General features: G+C 35.8%; 2 long non-coding RNA genes across 4 annotated transcripts in view; one reads left to right on the forward strand and one right to left on the reverse strand.

Moving 5' to 3' along the window:
• Positions 1 to 24,507, forward strand: part of LOC109549823 (uncharacterized) — a 114,474-nt gene that overhangs the window by 56,912 nt on the left and 33,055 nt on the right. The window lies entirely within an intron of this gene.
• The window catches only part of LOC117312594 (uncharacterized), a 175,987-nt gene that overhangs the window by 9,799 nt on the left and 141,681 nt on the right, over positions 1 to 24,507 (reverse strand). For all 3 annotated transcript variants that reach the window (XR_012332473.1, XR_004526984.2, XR_012332474.1), the window contains 2 exons: positions 10,072 to 10,165; positions 9,575 to 9,624 (listed from right to left, as the gene is read on the reverse strand). This is a non-coding gene — a long non-coding RNA (uncharacterized lncRNA). The remainder of the gene's footprint in view (positions 1 to 9,574; positions 9,625 to 10,071; positions 10,166 to 24,507) is intronic.

A 24,507-nucleotide genomic window follows, 5' to 3' on the forward strand; every position in this document is an offset into this window, starting at 1 on the left:
CTAGGTCCTACCATGTTGCTGCAAATGGCATTATTTCTCTTTTATGGCTGAGTAATAGTCCATCATGTATGTATACCACATCTTTATCCATTCATCTGTTGATGGACACTTAGGTTGCTTCCACGTCTTAGCTATTGTGAATAGTGCTGCTGTGAACAGTGGGGTGCATGTATCTTTTTGAATTCTGGTTTTCTCTGGATATATGCCCAGAAGTGGGAATGCAGGATCATATGGTAGCTCTATTTTTAGTTTTTTAATGAACATCCATACTATTCTCCATAGTGGCTGTATCAATTTACATTTCCACCAACAGTGTAGGAGGGTTCGTTTTTCTCCACACCCTCTCCAGCATTTATTATTTGCAGACTTTTTGATGATAGCCATTCTGATGGGTGTGAGGTGATACCTCACTGTAGTTTTGATTTCCATTTCTCTAATAATTAGCGATGTTGGGCATCTCTTTATGTGCCTCTTAGCTATCTGTATGTCTTCTTTGGAGAAATGTCTATTTAGATCATCTACCCATTCTTTGAGTGGGTTGTCTGTTGTTTGTTATTGAGCTCTATGAGCTGTTTTTGTATTTGCAAATTAATCCCTTGTCCATCACATCATTTAAAAACATTTTCTCCCATTCTATAAGTAAGTTGTCTTTTTGTTTTGTTTATGGTTTCCTCTGCTTTGCAAAAGGTTTCAAATTTAAATAGGTCCCATTTGTTTATTTTTGTTTTTATTACTCTAGGAGGTGAATCAAAAAAGATATTGCTGCAATTTATCTCAAAGTGTGTTCTGCTTATGTTTTCCTCTAAGAGATTTATGGTCTTATATTTAGGTCTTTAATGCATTTTGAGTTTATTTCTGTGTATGGTGTTAGTGTTCTAATTTCATTCTTTTACATGTAGCTGTCCAGTTTTCGCAGCACCATTTATTAAAGAGACTGTCGTTTCTCCATGGTATATTCTTGCCTCCTTTGTCATAGATTAATTGACCATAGGTGCGTGAGTTTATTTCTGAGCTTTCTAGCCTGTTCCAGTGACCTATATTTCTGGTTTTGTGCCAGTACCTTACTGTTTTGATAACTCTAGCTTTGTAGCATAGTCTGAAGTCAGAGAGCCTGATTCCACCAGCTCTGTTTTTCTTTCTCAGGAATGCTTTGGCTATTCGGGGTCTTTCGTGTTTCCATACAAATTTTAAAATTTTTTGTTCTAGTTCTGTGAAAAATGCCATTGGAAATTTGATAGGAATTGCATTGAATCTGTAGATTGCCTTGGTTAGTATAGTCATTTTGGCAGTACTGATTTTAACAATCCAAGAACATGGTATAGCTTTCCATCTGTTTGTGTCATCATTATTTTCTTTCACCAGCATCTTATAGTTTTCAGAGTACAAGTCTTTTGCCTCCTTAGATAGGTTTATTCCTAGGTATTTTATTCTTTCACATGCTACGGTAAGAGGGATTGTTTTCTTTCTTTCTGATTTTTCATTGCTAGTGTATAGAAATGCAACAGATTTCTGCGTATTTATTTTGTATCCTGCAACTTTACTGAATTCATTGATGAGCTCTAGTCATTTTTTGGTAGCATCTTTGGGATTTTCTGTGTAGAGTATCATGTCATCTGCAAACAGTTACAGTTTTACTTCTTTTCTGATTTGGATTCCTTTTATTTCTTTTTCTTCTCTGATTCCTATGGCTAGGATTTCCAAATCTAGGTTGAATAAAAGTGGCAAGAGTGGACATCCTTGCCTTGTTCCTGATCTCAGAGGAAATGCTTTCAGCTTTTCCCCATTGAGTATGATGTTAGCTGTGGGTTTGTCATTAATAGCCTTTATTATGTTGAGGTAGGTTCTGTCTGTGCCCATTTTCTGGAGAGTTTTTATGATAGATGGGTGTTGAATTTTGTCAAAAGCTTTTTCTGCATCTACTGAGACGATCATATGGTTTTTATTCTTCAATGTGTTAATGTGATGTGTCACACTGATTTCTTTGCAGATATTGAAAAATCTTTGAATCCCTGGGACAAATCCCACTTGATCATGGTGTATGATCCTTTTAATGTATTTTTGGATTTGGTTTGCTAGTATTTTGTTGAGGATTTCTGCATCTATGTTCATCAGTGATGTTGACCTGTAATTTTCTTTTTTGTGTGATATCTTTGTCTGGATTTGATATCAGAGTGATAGTGGCCTCTTAGAATGAGTTTTAAGTGTTCCTTCCTCTTCAATTTTTTGGAAGAGTTTCAGAAGGATAGGTGTTGCCCCTTCTCTTGATAGAATTCACCTGTGAAGTCGTCTGTCCTAGACTTTTATTTATTGGGAGTTTTAAAATCAAAGATTCAGTTTCAGTGCTTGTAATTGGTCTGTTCATATTTTCTATTTCTTCTTGCTTCAAGTCTTGGGAGATTGTACCTTTCTAAGAATTTGTCCATTTCTTCTACGTTGTCCATTTTATTGACATATAATTGCTTGTCTCTTATGGCCATAATTGCTTGTCTCTTATAGCCCTTTGTATTTCTGTGGTAGCAGTTGTAACTTCTCTTTTTTCATTTCTAATTTTATTGAATTGAGCACTTTCCCTTTTTTTCTTGATGAATCTGGCTTAAGGTTTGTCAATTATATTTCAAAGAACCACCTTTTTGTTTCATTGATCTTTATTGTTTTACTCATCTCTATTTCATTTATTTTTGCTGTGATCTTCATGATTTCTTTCCTTTTACTAACGTTGGGTTTTGTCTCTTCATCTTTCTCTAGTTGCTTTAGGTGTAAGGTTAGGTTGTTTATATGAGATTTTTCTTGTTTCCTGAGGTAAGCTTGTATTGCTATAAACTTCTTTCCTAGAACTGCTTCCGCTGTGTCACACAGGTTTTGGATCATCGTGTTTTCATTTGTAGTTGATTTCTAATCTCATATTGCTGTGGTCAGAAAAGATGCTTGATAAGATTTCAGTTTTCGAAAATTTACTGAGGCTTGCTTTGTGGCCCAGCATATGATCTATACTGGAGAATGTTCCATGCACACTTGAAAAGAATGTGTATTCTGCTGCTTTTGGATGGGATGCTCTATAAATTAAGTCCATGTGATCTAATGTATCATCTAAAGCCTGTGTTTATTGATTTTCTGTCTGGATGATCTGTCCTTTGATGAAAGTGGTGTGTTAAAGTTCCCCACTATTTTCTTACCATTGATTTCTCCTTTTATGGCTGTGAACATCTGCCTTATGTATTGAGTGCTCTTATGTTGGGTGCATATACATTTACAATCATTATATCTTCTTGGATTGATCCCTTGATCATTATATAGTGTCCTTCTTTTTCTCTTGTAACAGTCTTTATTTTAAAGTCTATTTTGTCTGACATGAGAATTGCTACTCCAGCTTTCTTTTGATTACCATTTGCATGGAATTTCTTTCCATCCCCTCATTTTCAATCTGAATGTGTCTCTAGGTCTGCAGTGGGTCTCTAGTAGACATCATATATGTGGGTCTTGTTTTTGTATTCATTCAGCCAGTCTGGTTGGAGCATTTAACAGTTTTACATGTAGGGTAATTATCAGTATGTATGTTCTTATTGCCATTTTGTTAATTGTTTTGGATTTGTTTTTGTAGCTCTTTTTTCTTCTAATTTGATGAGTTTCTTTAGTGTTGTATTTGGATTCCTTTTTCTTTTTTGTGTGTATATCTATCTATCATAGAATTTAGACTTGTGGTGAGTGTGAGGTTTTGATATAGCAGTCTATATATACAGGATTGATTTAAGTTGCTGATCTCTTAATTTCAAATGCATTTCAGATAGCCTGCATTTGTATTCTCCTCCCCTCTCAATTCCTGGTTTAGATATCATATTTGTGTGTGGATGATTTCCTATATTTATGGTATGTTTGCCTTTACCAGTGAGCTTTCTCATTTTCTTGTTTCTGGTTGTGCCCTTTTCTTTTTTGCCTTAGAGAAATTCCTTTAGCATTCGCTGTAAACCAGTATAGTGGTGCTGAATTCTTTTAGCTTTTGCATGTCTGTAAAGCTTTAGGTTTCCCCATCAAATCTGAACAAGAGCCTTGCTGGGTAGAGTTTGGTTGTAGGTTTTTCCCTTTCATCACTTTAAATATATCAATCCTGCCACTCTCTCTCTTCTGGCCTGCAGAGTTTATGCTGAGAAATCAGCCGATAAAATACCCACCCCCTGCATAAGGTTAGTTGTTGCTTTTCCCTCATTGCTTTCTATATTTTCTCTTTAATCTCTGTCAATTTGATTACTATGTGTTTTGGCATATTCCTCCTTGGGTTAATCCTGTATGGGTTGCTCTGTGCTTCCTGGAGTTGGATGACTGTTTCCTTTCCCATGTTAGGGGCCATTTCAGCTATTATCTCTTCAAATATTTTCTTAGGCCCTTTCTCCTGGACCCCCTCAAATCGAATGTTGGTGCTTCTGACATTGTCCTAGTGGTCTCTTAAACTGTCCTCATTTCTTTGCATTCTTTTTTCTTCATTCTGTTCCATGGCATTGATTTCTGCCACTCTGTTTTCCAGCTTACTTACTTATATGTTCTTCTGCCTCATTTATTCTGCGATTGATTCCTTCTAGTGTATTTTTCATTTAGTTATTGTATTCTTCAACTCTGGTTGCTCTTTATATTTTCTAACTCTTTGTTAAAAACTTCTTGTAACTTCTCACTCTGTGCATCCATTCTTTTCCTGAGTTATTAGATCATCTTTATGATCATTACTCTGAACTCTTTCTTAGATAGATAGATTGCCTATCTATCTCCATGTCACTTAGTTGTTGTTCTGGGTTTTTTCTTGTTCCTTCATCTGGAGCATATTCCTCTTCTGTCTCATTTTGTCTAAATTTTTATATATGTGGAAAGTTAGTTAGTTATATTTCTCGACATTGGAGAAGTGGCCCTCTGTAGGGGATGTCCTATGTGTCCCAGCAGTACACTCCCCTCTCATCACCTAAGCACCAGGGACCAGCTGGTCCCAGGGTAGGTTCTGACCAGTGTGTGCAGACTCAGTTCCACAGGCTGTGGGATTGTAGTTTTCTTGCTTCTGGTGTCTGCCTCCTGGTGGGTGAGGCTGGTCTAGACACCTGTGCAGGCTTTCCAGTGGGAGGTGCCAGCACCTGCCCACTGGTCAGTGGAGCTATGTCTTGGCCCTCTGGTGGGCAGGGCCATGTCTAACGGTGTGTCTAGAGAGGTGGCTGAGGAAATCTTTAGGGAGCCTGTCTCTTGATAGGTGGGGCTGTGTTCCTGCCCTATTCATTGTTTGGCCTAAGATGTCCCAGCACTAGAGCCTACAGGCTGTTGGGTAGGGCCAGGTCTTGGTGCGGATGAACCAAGCAAGATGTCAGCCTGCAGATGAGTACTCCTGGATATGTTCACCACCAGCCTTTATGTCCCAGAGAAAGCCACCACTCCCTCTCCACAAGACCAGCAGGTAGATGTGGCCCAGGCTTCTGTGAAGTCACTGCTTTTGCCCTGGGTCCCAGTACACATGAGACCTTCTCTGTGCCCTGTAAGAGTGGAGTCTCTGTTTCTTCCAGTCCTGTGGAGCTCCTACAATCAATCAAACCCTGCTGGCCTGCAAAGCCAAATGCTCTGGGGGGTTCCTCCTTCTGATGCCAGACCCCCATGCCTGGGAGGCTGACATGGGGCTGAGAACTCTCACTCCCATGGGAGAACGTCTGCAGTATAATTATTCTCCACTTTGTGGGTTGCCCACTGTGGGGTATGGGGTTTGATTATATTGCAAGTGCACTTTTCTTACAATCTCACTGTGGTTTCTTCTTTGTCTTTGGATGTAGAATATCTTTTTTGGTAGGTTCCAGTCTTTTTTTATCGATGGTTGTTCATCAGTTGTGATTTCTGATGGAAGGAGGTGAGGTCAAGGTCCTTTTTCCTTAAGAGCCAGGCCACCTCCACAGGTGTTGAAAGAGGGCAGTGAGCTGGAGTGCTGCAACACGGCACAGGTTAGAAGCAGGCAGCATGGGGTGACTGCTGTTCCACTGTGAAGCACGTGGTCAGGGTCTGGCCTTCTCTCCAGAGCAGCAGGAACAGGTCTCAGAAGGTCTTTTTAAATTTCTTGAAGAAAATCCATTCTGTTTTGCCTAGTGGCTGTACCAATTTATAGTCCCACCAAGGGTATACAAGGTTTCCCTTCCTCTGTGCATCCTTACTGATGCTTGCTATCTCTTCTCTTTTCAGTGACAGCTATTCTGAAAGGCATGAGGTGACATCTCATTTTGATTTGTGTTTCCCTAATTACTGATGTTTGTTGAGCACACTTCTGTGTCCCTGTTGGCCATTTGAATATCTTTTGTCTATTTCAGCTCCTTTGCCCCATTTTTAAACTGTATTATTTGTTCTTTGCTATTGAGTTGTATGTCTCTTATATATTTATTTTGGATATTAACCCCTTATCAGATATGTGTTTTGCAAATATTCTCTCCAAGTCCATTGGTTGTCTGTCTTTTCATTTTGTTGGTTGGTTGTTTCTTTTTCTGTGTAGAACCCTTTTAATGTGATGTAGTCCCATTTGGTGCTTGTGCTTTAGATGTCATATCCAAAAATCATTGCCAAGATACAGGCGAAATTCTTTGAAAAATGGTGACATAGGAGATCCCAGCTTCCCTATCCTGACACAAAGATTGAGCAATGATTAGACAGCTCCATGAGACCTCTACACTCCACTTATGAAGTTTTAGCAATACCATGGAAAAAAATGCTAAAAATAATCACATGAAGAAAGACAGCTTAATTTTGCCTGTATCATCACGTCCCCTAAGCAAGCCAGCATTGTTCAGCAATGCTGAACTTCCCAACTAGTAAGAGTTCCTCTCACCAGAAAAAGAAAAGTGGGGTGAGCAACTAGCTTTCTAGCCTCCCCCAGCACCATGTGAAGGTCCCGCTTTGGTACCACCTACCCAGATGTTTGGTACCACCTACCCAGAATGGCATGAATAGCTAGCTAGGAAAAAGGAAGAAAAGCAGAAGCTATTATCAGCAAACATAGTGGGAGCAATTGCAGTTCACAGAGACTTGGCTCTAAAGACAAATTCAGCAGCTTCTGCCTCTGAGGAAGTCACCAGCAGCCTGCACAGATCTCACCAGGTACCCCAAAGGTATTTATGTTCACTAATATGCACCTCACATCCTCCCTGAGCATTATGCACCCAGACCCACACTGGTAGCCTTCTATGCTCTCTGCAGCTGCAGATATGTAAGCTGCCTGTATCCCTCACCAGCCCAGGTTCCTGCAGCTGCACAATGATTGATAGTGTGCCTGGGCTCAGCCATCCAGCTGTGCACCTGCATGCCATCAGCCTGATGCATATCATTGGCTTCCACTGCAGCATACCTGGAAGGTATTATGAAGCCCTGGGTGAACATCCTGACAGCCAGGGACCCCATAGCTACTTATTAGCTACTTATGGGTAGGGATCAAGTCCTGCTTTCTACTATTGGCTGGCAATGTCATATAAACTTATAGAGAACCCCTCCAGCTTTGCTCCAGGATGTCCCCAGCCTAACTCTCATCATTGGTTCTTACTACAGTGCACCCAGGGGAAAGAGTATGTGGCCACAGAAGAGTACACTGACATCCTGTACTCCCACAGCTGCTTGCAGGTCTGGATCAGACTCTGCCTTCTGTCAATGGCCAGCAACACTGTGCCTACTTATAGCTAGACCTTCAAGCTATGGTCCTGCATGATCCCCAGTGCAGTATGACTACCTAGGGATAGAGTATAAATCCATAGGAGAGCACACTAATACCCAGGTTTTCTGCAGATGCAAAGGAGCCCATAGACGGCCCTTGTTCTTACTTACGGGAGCCAGGGCAGTGTCTACATGTGACCACTGCATACGTGCCTGCCCTGGTCCCTAGCTACTGGTCCTGGAGGTGACACTTAGAAGCCCAACAGCCCTTACAGGCACTGTAGTCCCCCTGTGGTGCTCACCAAGAAGTATAACCCTATCAATCAATGCTGTGAACCACAGTGGCCTAAACTGAAGAAACATTAAAACCCCCTTCAGACAGTGCCCCACACTTGTCATCCTGTACCACTTGAGTCATGATCACAGCACAATCCAGTTGTGCTCCCCCTCTACCAGTGAAAGGCTTCCTTTAACAAAACTCATCCATGAAGCCTGGAAGACGTGACTGCTCTTTCAAATGCAGATACCTACAGAAGCTTCTAGGGATCACAAAGAATCATGGAAACATGTCTCCACCAAGGGAATACAGTAAACTCCAGTAACTGGCCCCAAAGAAACAGATATCCAGAAATTGGCCAACAAATAATTCAAAATAATTGTTCTACAGATGCTTAGAGGGATATAAGAACACAGAAAAACACTTTAAAGATATTAGGGAAACAATATAAGAACAAAATTAGAAGCTCAACAGCGAGGTATTAACAACGAGGTATTAAACAGAAAAAAACCAAACAGAAATTTTGGACATGAAGAATACAATGACTGAACTGAAGAATTCAATAGATAGCTTAGACTTCAACAAGCAGGAAAGAGAATCAGTAAGCTAGAAAACAAATCAATTGAAATGATACAATTCCAAGAGCAAAAAGAATGAAAAGGAATAAAGAAAGCCTAAAGGGGTTATGAGAGACCACCAAAAGAAATAATGTATGCATTATTGGAGTCCCAAAGAGAGAAAGAATTGGAAAGTTTATCTAAAGAAATAATCGCTGAGAATTCCCAAATATGGGGAGAAATTTGAACATCCAATTTCATGAAACTCATAGGTCACCTCAAAATTTCACTCCAAAATGTTTTTCCTCCAAGACACATAATAATAAAATTGTCTAAAACCAAAAAATGATTTTTAAAGCAGCAATAGAAAAAATATTTGCTCATGTAAGGGAACCCTCATAAAGCTCTGAGATTTTTCAGCAGACACCTATTAGACCAGGAGAGAATGGGATGATATATTTAACGTGCTAAAAGAAAGAAACTGCCAACAAAGAATACCCAGAAAAGTTGTTCCTCAGAATTGAAGATGAGATAAAATCTTTCCATAATAAACAAAAGCTGAGGGAATTCACCATCACTAAGGCTGAATTATAAGAAAGCTAACAGGAGTTCCTCAAGCTGAAACAAAAGGACGCTAACGGGCAAATTAAAAACATACAATGCACTGGTAAAAGTAAGCATATAGCCACATTCATAATACCCTAATACTGTAACACAGTGATGTGTTAACTACTTAACTCTAGAATAAAATGAAAGAAACAGATTATTAAAACATAGCTATAGCTTCAGTATTCATTAGTTAATACACAATATTGTTTTACAAATGTAAAAGGGGAGAGTAAAAAGATAGAATTTTTGTATTCAAAATTAAATTGTGTTCAGCATATGACAGACCAATATATCTATATGATGTTTTATGTAAATCTCATGGGAACCACAAATCTACAATAGATACACAAAGGTAAAGAGAAAGAAATCCAAGTATACAACTATATAGAAAATCATCTAGTTCCAAAGGCAGGCAGCAAGAAAGGAAGAAAAGAAAAATGGAACCACAAATCAAACAGAAAACAATAAGATGACATTAGTAAGTCCTTACCCATTAAATATGGTTCAGAACCCAGTTCCTTCTGAGAAAGAAAAATGGAACTGCAAATCAAACAGAAAACAATAAGATGGGATTAGTAAGTCCTTACTTATTAAAATGGTTCTGAACCCATTTCCAATATGAGTGTGGGGGGGTTTCTCCCCATACCACCAAGCGATGCTTGCAACACTATCTGGGTGTCCTAAAATTTAACTTAATTCTGACACTATCTACCCAGATATAGCATCAGATACCATAATTTAAGGCTTCAGTCCCACAAGATTCTAAGTGTTCCACTGTCCCCAAATCTCCAAATGTTCACCAACCCTGAAGCTCTATGACCCCAGTCCTTTTGGGGTTTTATGGAGGCTTTATTGATTAAATCATTGGATAAAGATTCAACCTCCAGCCCCTCTCCCCTCCCTGAAAATCAGGGTGTGGGACTGAAAGTTCCAACTCTCTTAACCCTGGCAACCAGCCCCCATCCTTAGGTGTTTTCCAGAACTCACCTCATTGATATAAAACCAGTTGTGGCAGATGAGGCTTCTTATGAATAACAAAACACCCATTTCTCCTTTATGGTTCTGAAGTGATCTCAGAAACCTAGGACAAAAGACCAAATATTATTACAAAAGACGCTCCCATTACAAGCATACCTCAGAGATATTGAAGGTTCAGTTCAGGACCACTGCAATAAAGTGAATATTGCAATAAAGCAGTCACACAAATTTTTTGGTTTCCCAGTGCATATGAAAGTTATGTTTACACTAGCCTGTTTATTAAGTGTGCAATAGCACTGTGTCTAAAAAAAACAATGTACATACTTTAATTAAAACATACTTTGTTGATAAACCATACTTTGTTGATAAACAGTGTTAACCATCATCTGAGACTTCAGTGAATTGTAATATTCGCTGGTGCAGGATTTGAAATATTGGGAGAATTACCCAAATATGTGACACAGAGACACGAAGTGAGCAAATACTGTTGAAAAAAATGGTGCCAATAGATTTGCTTGACACGGGGTTGCCAAAACCCTTCAATTTGTAAAAAAAAAAAAAAAAAAAAAAAAAAAACCACACAATAAAATGAAGCACAATCAACTGAGGTATGCCTGTACTCTTATCACAGGAAAGTCCAAGGGTTTTGTGAGCTGTGAGCCAAGAAAGGGGATGAAGGCCAAATATCACACCTATCAATAATTACTCTAAATGTTAATAAGTTAAATTTTCCAATCAAAAGGTATAGAGTGGCTGGATAGATAAAACAATAAGACCCAACTATATGTTGCCTACAAAAGCCTCACCTCATCCTTAAGGACAAATACATTCAAAGTGAAGGGATGGCAAAAGATATTCTATGTAAGTGGAAACCAAGAGAGAGCAGGAGTAGCTGTATTTATATCATACAAAACAGAATTTAAGCCAAAAAAATAGTAACAAGAGACAGATAATTATTATGTAATATAAGGGGTTCAATTCAACAAGAACATATAAAAATCATAAATATAAGTATACCCACTATCAGGGCACTTAAAAGTATTAAGCAAGTGCTAACAGATTTGAAAGGAGAGACAACACAATAAAATAGGGGACTTCAATAGTGCACTTTCAAAACTGAATAGATCATCCAGACAGAAAATCAATAAGGAATGTTGGACTTAAGTCCATCTGGTCTAATGCATAATTTAACAGATATATACAGACATTCCATCCAACATCAGCAGAATGCACATTCTTCTCAAGTGTACATGAAAAATTCTCCAGGATAGGTCACAAAATAAGTCTTCACTAATTTAACAAGATAAAATCATACCAAGTATCTTTTCGGTGAAAATTGTATGAAACTAGAAATCAGTAACAAGAGGGAAGCTGTAAAGTTCACAAATATGTGGAGAATAATCAACATACCACTGAATAACCAATGAGTCAAAGAAGAAATCAAGAGGGAAATAAAAAATTTTGAAACAAATTAAAATGGAAGCACAACATATCAAAACTTATGGGATGCTGCAAATCTGTATTAATATATAACAATAAACACCTACATTACTAAACAAGAAATTTCTCAAATAAAAGCCTAACTTTATGCATTAAGGAACTAGAAAAAGAACAAACTAAGCCCGAAGTTAGCAGAAGAAAGGAAATAACAAAGATTGGAGCAGAAATAAATGTAATAGAGACCAGAAAAACAGTAGTAAAGATTTAATGAACCTAAGAGCTGGGTTTTTTTTAAAGATAAACTACATGGACATTTAGCTAGACTAACTCAGAAAAATGGAGAGAAGGCTCAAATAAATAAAATCAGAAATGAAGAGGAGACATTACAATTGATACCACAGAAATACAAAGGATCGTGAGAGTATCGTGAACAATTATATTTAAACAAACTGGATAACCTAGAAGAAGTTGATAAACTCCTAGAAACATAAAATCTACCGAGATTGAATTGTAAAGAAATAGAGAAGAACCTAAAAAGAACAATATTGACTAAATATATTAAATAAGTTAATCAAAAACTCCCCAAACAGAAAAAACTAGAACCAGATGGTTTCATTGGTGAATTCTACCAGAATTAAAAAAGAATTAATGTCAATTATTCTTCAACTCTTCCAAAAAATATTGTAGAGGGAACACTCCCAAACTCATTTTACAAGGCCAGCATTACCCTGGTACCTGATACCAATGTCATATAAGATATTACAAGAAAATTACAGACCAATAGTCCTGATGAATAAATATGGATGCAAAATTTCTCACTGAAATATTAGCACACCGAATTCAACACCAAATTAAAAGGATCATTCACCATGACCAAGCTGGATTTATCTCTGGGATTCAGGGTTAGTTCAACACACACAAATCAATAAATGTGATTCACCACATTAAAAGAATGGAAAGTCATATGATCATCTCAAGAGATGCAAAAAAGCACTTGACAAAGTGCATCATTTCATGATAAGAAATGCTCAACACATTGAGTATAGAAGGTACATACAACAAAATAACCTCAAAAATATAGAGCCATATAGGACACAACCACAGCCACCTCATCCTCAATGGTGAAAGGTTGAAAGCTTTTCCTCTAAGATCAGGACAAGACAAGGGCGCCCACTCACAGCAGTCCTATTCAGCATAGTACTATAAATCCTAGCCAGAACAATCATGTAAGAAAAAGATATAAAAGGAATAGAAGTAAAATTGTCTTTGCAGATGATATGATCTTATATATAGAAAATCCTGTTGGTCATTTGTATGTCTATTCAGTTCTGCTGCCCATTTTTTAATAGGTTGTAGGGGGGTTTTTGCTGTTGAGTTCTTCATACTTTAGATATGAACCCCTTATCAGATATATGATGTGCAAATATCTTCTCCCATTCCATAGGTTGTATTTTCATTTTGTTGACTGTTCCTTTTGCTCTGTAAAACTTATTTGATTTAGTGTCACTTATGCATTTGTTGCTTTTGTTGTTTATGCTTTTGCTGTCATTCATATCAAGGGGATTGCTGTTGAGACCAATGTCAAGGAGATTTTGCCCTATGTTTATTTCTAGGAGTTTTATGATTTCACTTCTTAAATATGTTTAAGTCTTTAATCCATTTGGAGTTAACTTTTGTGAGTGATGTAAGATAGGGCTCTAGTTTCATTACTTTGCATATGAATATCCAGTTTTCCCAGCACTATTTATTGAAGAAACTGTCTTTCCTCTCTTGAGTGTTCTTGACCTCCTTGTCAACTATTAGTTGATATGTATGCATGGATTTATTTCTGAGCTCTCAATTCTGTTCCATTAGTCTATGTGCCTGTCTTTTATGCCAGTACTATACTGTTTTGATTACTATAGATTTGTAATATAGTTTGAAGTCAGGAAGTATAATGCCTCCAGTTTTGTTCTTCTCAGGATTGCTCTGGCTATTCCAAGTCTTTCCCAGGTGTTCCTATGACTTCATAAAAATTTTAGAATTGATTTTTTCTACTTCTGTAAAAATTGCTGTTGGAATATTGACAGGGATTGTATTGAATCTATAGCTGGCTTTGGCTACTACAGACATTTTAATGATATTCATTCTTCTGATCCATGAACATGTAATATCTTTCCATTTATTTGTGTCATCTTCAATTTCTTTCATCACTGTCTTATAATTTTCAGTGTAGAGATCTTTCATCACCTTGGTTAGATTTACTACTAAGTATTTTATTGGTTTTGATGCTGTTGTAAATGAGATTCATTTCTTTACTTTTTATATATTTTGCTGTTAGTGTATAGAAATATTATTTAAATCATTGAGGTTGCTGGGAAAGAGAGGAATTTAACCACTAATTATCTTATATTTCACCAATCCACTGATTATTTACCACTTGCCATAATGATTATTCTGAGAAGAAGCCATTAAAATTATACCTGTATGCTCAACTTTACAAATGTTTCCATGCCAATTTTAGTTAGGTGGAAATTGCTTTGGATTTTAACACTTATTCCCAGTGGATGTTTGTAATTATTTTGCATGTAAATTTGGTACAAGGAGGTAAATGAAGTAAATTCTATCCAGAGGAACAAGACACTGGAGTAAAAGAAATATTTCCCAAATGGATTTGGACTAATAAATGTCAGGAGTGAGTGTCAGGAGTGAGTATCAGGAGTAAAAAGGTGCAGCCAAATAGATACCAAATACTCCCTTTCATTTTTATCTTTTTTCCTTCCTTCCTTCTTTTCTTCTACCTTTCCGTATCTTTTTGCCACCCTCCTTTTCAGATAACATTAGAAGTAGCGTGTTTATTGAAGTAGCACAGGTTTCAAATTCTTCACTTAACTTCCTGACAACAACAAATATAGGAAGATGGGGCCAGTCATATTATTGTTAGAAAGAGAGTAACACAGTTTTCAGTGAAAGCAAAGATATTTGTGACACCAATCTCTAAAACAATTTTGCTTTGTGGGCCTTCATAAAAGAAAAACTGAAGAATATCATGAACAGTTTCCTGAATAACATTCTATGGCTAATACAGTAATGGGTTTTGCATGGCTGCTTCTTACAGTGCCCTTGGATAAAAGCCACATTTTAATATTAAACTGCAATTTAGGAAACATGGTTCTTTCAGTAGGCCAAGTATAAGTTATAATAGTGGACTGCCTTGAAAGAGTATAGATCACAGAAAACACTAACTGACAATGGATGAACCATATATTTCAAATATTTCCTATAAATAGAATGTCTCTAAACTAAATGTGTCATAAGAGCAGACAGGTGCATTCTGTGACAAGGCCTGGAGTGCTTATACTTGGACTTACAAAAAGCAAAGTCATGATAGTGAACAAATTGAGAGGTTGATATACTTTTGTAACAATTAAGAAGTCTAGCCAGCATTTTGCCTTAGTTGGAGGCTTAATCACATAATGCCTTGTGACATCTGGCATATAATTGCTTTATTCTGTTATTTAATTTTTCATATGTGAGTATCAAAGGCACAATGAGAAGAAAACTTCCTGGAGGGCACATGCCAAAAATGTTATATATTAAACTCACTCCCAGTTTCTTAGTATTATATAATGTTTGATAAATGATACATGATTAAACCAAAGAAAGAAGCTCCATCCTACGCAATTAGCTAGGATCACTAGACATAAAAGAATGTTGGCTTATTGGTGCCAAACCTCATAATTTTAAAGTAGTTGTGACATACACATTATAGCTGTTATGGACTCTAAGCGATTCAGAAAATGAAAATGGCCACATTTACAATTGGCCAAGAGTCCTAAAGATGGGTCAGGGGCTGTACCCCTCATATCACTCTGCCCAAGCTATTGTGCTATCACAACACATTCCAGAAATTAAACCTATAGCTGCCTTTTGTGTCCATTTGGTTTACAAGTTCAAAGAAATGAAAAAAAAAAAAAAAAAAGAAAGTGTGAACATAGCTAGACTCTCACCCACAAAAAGAGAGCTAAGTTTTCATCCCTATAAGAGTTGATAGACAATCTTAATCTATGTATTTCTTCTAGCCTGGTGTTCATTCCATAACCCAAGCATATGCACATATACTATGAAAATAAATGAAGACCAACCAAATTTCAGGCCAAGGGAAAGGTCAACTGTCCAAGATCAGTTGTAAATAGGGACTTAGTTGAGATCTAAGTATAGATTTCTGGATATGAAAGAATAATTAATCCAAAGGCACAAAACAGAATCTCAGCACTGAAATAAGAGAGTACAAGAGAGAAAAAGAAAATTATCCAGCTAGTCTTGAAAGGAGGTATCATAATATGATGTGGGATAGCAAAGATGAAATCTTAGTTTATTAGGATTGGTAATAGAATGGAACCAAGTGGTAAATATGCCTGAGGTATTTTACTGAAAATACAAGGAGGGATCCTTTCCTCTGGTTCTTGACATCAAATAAGGGATGGATGCTGAACACTTCATGGATGTTCATAAAGAGGCTGCTGTCTAAATGCTTTCAGACATAGTCAAACATAAAGAAGATCTTCCTATGCATAAGCTACATGAGGAATTTTAGGGAATAGGGTGCATAGATCATACAGGTATATACAGACAATGAGATGAACAGCAGCAGACTCTTAAATTAGTGTTTGCAAGCCCTGCAATAAAGCTAAATAAAGGGTCATAGCATTGCTTTATTTGACTTACATATTCAGATTACTACTCAGTGCTTTTGTTGTTGCTATTTAGCAGGTGTTTTATTTATTTGTGTGTTTTTCTCTAATAGCTACATATTTATGTGGAAGGAGCAATCTAATCTCAATCGATCGATCAATCTCTCAATTTATCACTCCACTAAAGGGGAAAGAGAGAGGTAAAGTTATGAAGATGAATCAACATATTCTTAATATTCTTACTGTTATCCAAGGTTGTAGAATATTGTAGAACTTTTTAGATCAGATGGCTGAAGAGCAGAGTGAACAATGAGATGTGGAAGCTTTGATGAAAGATGTAAGGGACTGAACAAGAGGACTGTGTTTGTGTGTATTTTAAGTACAACGTGCAAGTTTAAAAATATGTCCCACTTTAATGGGACATAAAGTGTTTAATTTCAATCCATCCAATGAAGACACTTATTTTTCTCAATGTTAAACCATAAGAGCTATTTTTTAAAATGAGGCTGCTTGGCTGGGGATAATCTTGGTCCAGTCCCTTATCTCTGGGCAAGTTTTCATTAAGACCTTTCTGGTCTTAAATAAAAGATGTCTGCCCTATAAACAGATAAAATCAATGAATGCTTTGTGATATATAGTCACAAAGAACATCTTTGTATATATTACTTGGTTTTTCTATCTTGAAAAATCGAGCAAAAATCAGAATACTAATCACAGTCTCATCTGATTTAAAGTACTACACAAGAAGTAAAATTTTATGACATGCCTCAGAAATGTCCTCATGGGAAAATCTAGAAATTTTATTACATTCATTTTTCTTTGCTGAAATTTAGTCAGCAGAATGGTCAGTATGACTAGTGCATTGATTCTGCTTGTTCTAACATAATGGCAACAAGTGTTACTGACACAAGGAGAAGTTAGTAAGAATGGAACTGCCCAAATATCTTACTTTAGACAGTGGATTTATCAGTAAAAATGATGACATTCTATAGTGTAAAGAATATGAATTTGCAATCAGAAATACTGGGTTTAAACTCTGTTTCTGACACTAACTAGCTTAGTGATGTTGGTCAAGTCAACTGAACCCTTTTGCTCACCTCGTAAAATGTTACGGTTAATCTAACACAATCAGATTTCTTTTCCACTCTTAATATTGAAATTGTAGGGCTTTTATTAAAATTAGACATTTAAATTGTAAAATGTTTTGTTCTAATTCTGTGAAAAATGCTATTGGTAATTTGACACGGATTGCATTGAATGTGTAGATTACTTTGGGTAGTATAGTCATTTTGACAATATTGATTCTTTGAATTCAAGAATGTGGTATATCTCACTATCTGTGTGTGTCATCTTTGATTTCTGAAATAGCCAAAGCAATCCTAAACTAGAAAAACAGCTGGACAATCAGATTCCCTGACTTCAGACTATACTACAAAGCTACAGTAATCAAAACAGTATGGTACTGGCACAAAAACAGAAATATAGATCAATGGAACAGGTTAGAAAGTCAGGAGATAAAACTATGCACCTGTGGTCACCTAATCTACGACAAAGGAGGGAAGGATATACAATGGAGAAAAGACAGTCTCTTCAGTAAGTGGTGCTGCAGTAAGTGGTGCTGGGAAAACTGGACAGCTACATGTAAAAGAATGAAATTAGAACACTCCCTAACAAACACCATACACAAAAATAAACTCAAAATGGATTAAAGACCTAAATGTAAAACTGGATTCTATAAAACTCCTAGAGGAAAACATAGAACACTCTCTGACATAAACCACAGCAAGATCTTTTTTGATCCACCTCCTAGAGTAATGAAAATAAAAACAAAAGTAAACAAATGGTACTTACTTAAACTTAAAACCTTTTTTGCACAGTAAAGGAAACCATAAACAAAATGAAAAGACAACCTACAGGATGGAGAAAATATTTGCAAATGAAGCAACTGACAAGGAATTAATCTTCAAAATATACAAACTACTCATGCAGCTCAATATCAAAAAAACAAACAACCTAATTAAAAAATGGGTGAAAGATCTAAATAGACATTTCTCCAAAGAAGACATACAGATGGCCAAGAGGCACATGAAAAGGAGCTCAGCATCACTAATTATTAGAGAATGCAAATCAAAACTATAATGAGGTATCACCTAATACCAGTCAGAATGGCCATCATCAAAAAATCTACAAACAATAAATGCTGGAGAGGGTGTGGAGAAAAGGGAACCCCCCTATACTGTTGGTGGGAATGTAAATTGGTACAGCCACTATAGAGAACAGTATGGAGGTTCCTTAAAAACCTAAAAAGTGAGCTACCATATGATCCAGCAATCCCACTCCTGGGCATATATCCAGAGAAAACCAGAATTCAGAAAGACACATGTACCCCAGTGTTCACCGCAGCACTATTTACCATAGTCAGGACATTGAAGCAACCTAAATGTCTATCAATGGAGCAATGGATAATGAAGATGTGGTACATATATACAATGGAATATTACTCAGCCATAAAAAAAGAATGAAATAATGCCATTTGCAGTGACATGGATGGACTTAGAGATTGTCATACCAAGTGAAGTAAGTCAGACAGAGAAATACAAATATCATGTGTTATCACTTATATGTGGAATCTAAAATAAATGGTACAAATGAAACTGTTTACAAAACAGAAATAGAGTCACAGATGTAGAAAACAAACTTATAGTTACCAAGGGGGAAAGGGGGAGGGCAGGGATAACCTAGGAGATTGGGATTGACATATTCACACTACTATATATAGAATAGGTAACTAATAAGAACATACTGTACATTACAGGGAACTCTACTCAATACTCTGTAATGACCTACATGGGAACAGAATCTAAAAAAGAGTGGATATATGTATATGTATAACTGATTCACTTTGCTGTACAGGAGAAACTAACAAAACATTGTAAATCAACTATACTCCAATAAAAATTAATTTAAAAAATTAGACATTAAAAACCAAAATTGCTCCAAAAGAGGGCTGAACTGAGTTGAACATTCAAATGAGTCATATTAAAAGGCACTGCCACCTCGTGAGTTCAAACATGTTACAGATTTTTCATCTCACAACTACTGCAAGAGTAAAAGGCAATAAACAATTGGTAAGTTCCTAATCTGTATCAAGAACTTGGTAAAAACTCTTATTTTCATTCTTATAAATTCTATATGACAATCAAATGAGAGCACTGTCAATATCCACATATCAAGTATAGGAAAACTTTCTGTCATATAAATATTTATGAAGAATATAATAGTGATACAACTTATTTTTTTATGAATATTGCAATAGTACCAAAAACTACTAAGTTTCCATAATCTGCCCTAAGGGACCAACCCAGCCTTGGTGGATTTTACCTCTACTTTGTCAGTTTTACATTCCTATATTTCTACGGACTCTCCATCTCTCCTCTTCCTATACCTTTCTATATTTTGTGACTTGAATTCTTATGGTCTCCACAAGGAAAATTCAAGTTATTCCCACCAAGATAACTACAACATATAACAAAATTCAGGTTAAGCATTTAGCCAATTAAGTTATTTTTGTTTCAGCAGACTAAATCATGTTGCTAAGTATCGTGCATATGATAGTCATTTAATAAATTTTTTTTGTATAACTGGAGGAATAAATATGACAGGATGCAGTTATAGACCTCATTGGTACACTTCATTATTCTTTAACCACACTGAAACCAGAATTCAACTCTAATATTTATCATTTAAATCTGTGTCTATAATAAATAATTAAGAGTGCTAGAGGACAGAACACTTCTGTAGTTCAGCTAGGTTACACAGGCTACTGATCAAAAATAAAGCTGTTTCTAAAATAAAGCAGCCAAACCCACATTCCTATAATTGGAAGATTTTTCTTTTTAAATAAATTATCTAGATAACTGCCTCAGCATTATTCTTTTCTTTCTTTGTAAAAATGCAAACTAAATGTAAGTCTGACTCACTACTCCTATTTTCAGTTAATCTGCATGATACTTCTACACATTATTCTTCCTAAGTAATTTTCACCTTAAAATACTACCTATTTGTTACTATTATTTAGGAAGTTGTGTTGTGTAATTATAGCATTGCATTGGAAAGAAAGTCTACAAAGCTTAGTTCATAAAATATTCTTTACAATGACACAAAATATTTCTATCTAATTTTTTTGAATTTTTAAAAATGTTCATCATTTTCTGAAATTTCACTAGTATCTCATTTTTTTCAATAAATTTCACTGATTTGGCATAATTCTGACCTCAGAGAGTAAGTACAAGATTACATTATAAATAAAAGATCATGACAATAAAGGGTTGTGTTAACTACTTTAGTATAAATATTAAAGAACAGAAGTATTATATACAGCTATAGCTGCAATAATTTGTTAAGGAATGCACAATATTAAATGTTGTAAATTGTGACACCAGAAATATAAAAGGGCAGGGAAGTAAAAGAGAGGAGTAGATTCATACAAGATAAAGAGAAGGGAATCAAAGCCTACTACTACAGAAAATCATCAATTCAGAAAGGAAGGCATCAAGAGAGAATAAAAGGAACAGTGAGCTAACTTCCAGCCAGAAAACAAATAATAAAATGGCAGTAGTAAGTCCTTACCAATTAATAATTACTCTAAATGTAAATAGATTGAATTATCTAATCAAAATATATAGAGTGGCTAGGTAGATTAAAAAACCATGAACCAACTATATGCAGACTCAGATAAGTTTTAAGAATACATGTTGGCTCAAAGTGAAGAGATGGAATAAAGATACACATGAGAAAGTAGAAACAAAAATATAAAAGGGGTAGCTATATTTACATCAGAAAAAAATGGACTTTAAGCCTAAAAAAGGAAACAGGAGACAAGAAAGGTCATTATATAATGATAAAGAGGTTAGTTTATCAAGAAGATACAACAATCATAAAAATATGCACCCAATATTGAAGCACCTAATTATATTAGGCAAAAGATAAAAGATCTGAAGGGAGAAGCAGACAATAAAATAACAGTAGGAAACTTCAATTATCTACTTTCAAGAGTGAATAGAGCAAACAGACGAGAAATCAACAAGGTAAAATTTGACTTGAATCATACTTTAGATCAAATCAACCTAACACACAAACAGAAAACATTCCACTTGACAGCAGCAGAATACACATTCTTTGAAGTGCACACCGAACATTCTCTGGGATAGAGCATATGACAGGTCACAAAACAGATCTACACAAATTTAAGTAGATTGAAATCATACCATGTATCTTTTCCAACCATGATGGTATGAAACGAGAAATCATTAACAGGAGGAAAGCTGGAAAATTCACTAATAAGTAAAATTTAAACAACATAGTCCTGAACAATCATTGACTCAAAAGGGGGAAATCAAAAATATGAAATAAAAAATGGAAGCACAACATACCAAAACCTATGGAATGCTGCAAAAACAGTTCTAAGAGAAAAGCTTACAGTGATAAACAATTACATTAGGAAAAAAGAAATCTCGAGCAACCTAACTTTATACCTCAAATAACTAAAGAAAAAAAATCAACAAACTAAACCCATAGCTAGTAGAAGGAAGAAAATAACAAAAATCAGAGCAGAAATAGAGACCAAAAAAAAAAAAAAAAACCAAACCAATAGAAAAGATCAGTGAAACTAAGAAGTGGTATTTTGAAAAGATAAACAAAGTTGACAAACTTTTAGCTAGACTAAGAAAAAAGAGAAGATGCAAAAGTTAAAATCAGAAATAAGAGAAGACATTATAACTGATACCACAGAAATACACAGACTACAATGAACAACTATATACCAATAAATTGGATAACTTAGAAAAATTGATAAATTCCTAGAAAAATACAACCTATTAAAACTGAACCATGACAAAATAGAAAATCTGAACAAACCAATAAGGAGTAAAGAGATTGAAACAGTAATCAAAACCTCCCAATGCAGAAAAGTTCAGGACAAGATGGTTTCACTGGTGAATTCTACCCCTTTAAGAAAAATTATTGTTAGCCCTTCTTAAAATCTTCCAAGATTTGAATACTTCCAAACTCATTTTATGAGGGCAACATTACCCTAATACAAAAGCCAAATAAGGAAACTCAAGAAAGGAGAACTACAGACCAATATCAGTGATCCCTGATGAATACAGATGCAAAAATCTCAACAAAGTATTAGATACCAAATTCAATAGCACATCAAATGTATAATATACCATAAACAAGTGGGATATATCCCTGGAATGCAAGGATGGTTCAACATATAAAATCAACTAATGTGATAGACCATATTAATAGAATTTTTAAAATCATATGATCAGGCTTCCCTGGTGGCGCAGTGGTTGAGAGTCCGCCTGCCGATGCAGGGGACACAGGTTCGTGCCCCCGTCTGGGAAGATCCCACACGCCGCAGAACAGCTGGGCCCGTGAGCCATGGCCGCTGAGCCTGCGCGTCCGGAGCCTGTGCTCCGCAACGGGAGAGGCCACAACAGTGAGAGGCCCGCGTACCGCAAAAAATATATATATATATCATATGATCATATCAAAAGATGACAAAACACATTTGACAAAATACAAAATCATTTCATGATAAGAATGCTCAACATATTGGTTATAGAAGGAACATACCCCAAGACAATAAAGGACAAACCCACAGCCAACATCATACTGAACAGTGAAAGGTTAAAAACTTTTCCTTTAACATCTGGAATATGACAAGGGTGCCCACTCTTACTACACCTACTTAACATAGTACTGGAAGTCTTAGCTACAGGAATCAGGCAAGAAAATGAAATAAGAAGCCTCCAAATAGTAAAGGAAGAGTAAAATTGTCTTTGTTTGCTGATGATATGATCTTATCTGTGGAAAATCCTAATGACTCCACAAAAAACTTGCTAGAATAAATTAACAAATTCAGTAAAGTTGAAGAATAAAAAATCAACAAATCAATCATGATCCTATACAGCAACAACAAATCATTCAAAATAGAAATAAAGAAAACTACCCCATTCACAATAGCATCAAAAAGAGTAAAGTATTTGGGAATAAATTTAACCAAGGAGGTAAAAATCTATATGATGAAACCTACAAGACTTTGATGAAACAAATTGAAGAAGACACAAATGGAAAGATATTATGTGTTCATGAATGCGAGGAATTAATATGATTAAAATGTCTGTAGTATCCAAAGCCATCTATAGATTCCATGTAATCCTTTTCAAAATTGCAATGCCACTTTTCACAGAAATATAAAAATTTAACCTAAAGTGTGAAGACTCCAAATATCCCAAGCAATGCTGAGAAAAAGACTGAAGTTGGAGGCATCACACTTTCTCTTTTCAAACTATACTACAATGCCATGGTAATCAACACAGTATGGCACTGGCATTAAAATACACACATACACAAAGAGAACAAAATAGAGAGCCCTCTAGAAATAAACCCTCACATATATTGTCAACTAATATTTGACAAGGGAGCCAAGAATACTTAACAGAGAAAATATAATAATTTCCATTAATGATTGGAAAACTGGATAACCACATGAAGAAGAATGAAAGTGGACCCTTACCTTACACCATACACAAAAATCAATTCAAAATGGATTAAAGACAAACATAAGAACTTAAACCCTAAATCTCCTGGAAGAAAACATAGAAGAAAATATCTTTTACATTGGTCTTAGCAATGATTTTTTTGGATATAACATCAAAAGTACAAACAATAACAACACAAATAAATAAATGGGGCTACATCAAACTGAACTCTGCACAGCAAAATAAACAATCATCAAAATGAAAAGGTAACCTACAGAATGGAAGAAAATATTTACAAATCATATCTCTGATAAAGGGTTAATATCCAAAACATATAAAGAACTCATACAATTCAGTAGCAAAAAAAACAAAAAAACACCCAAAAGATCCAATTATAAATGTCCAGAGTAACTAAATAGGCATTTTTCCAAAGAATATGTATTCTTTGACCAACAGGTACATGGTTGGTCAAATGACCAGCAGGTACATGGAAATGTGCTCAAAATACTAATCATCAGGGAATGCAAATCAAAACCACAATGAAACATCATCTCACAGGTATGGCTATCACAAAAAAGATAAGAGACAGGTATTGGTGAGGATGTGGGGTATGTGGAGAAAAAGAATCCCTTGTGCACTATTAGTGGGAACGTTAACTGGTACATTCATTATGGAAAACAGTATCAAGTTTTCCCAAGAAGTCAAAAATAGAACTACCATACGATCCAGCAACTCTAATTCTAGTGATAATCTATAGTTAACAGAATCATTATCTCGAAGAG

The sequence above is a fragment of the Tursiops truncatus genome, chromosome 6 (genome assembly GCF_011762595.2).
Source record: "Tursiops truncatus isolate mTurTru1 chromosome 6, mTurTru1.mat.Y, whole genome shotgun sequence".
NCBI lineage: Eukaryota > Metazoa > Chordata > Mammalia > Artiodactyla > Delphinidae > Tursiops > Tursiops truncatus.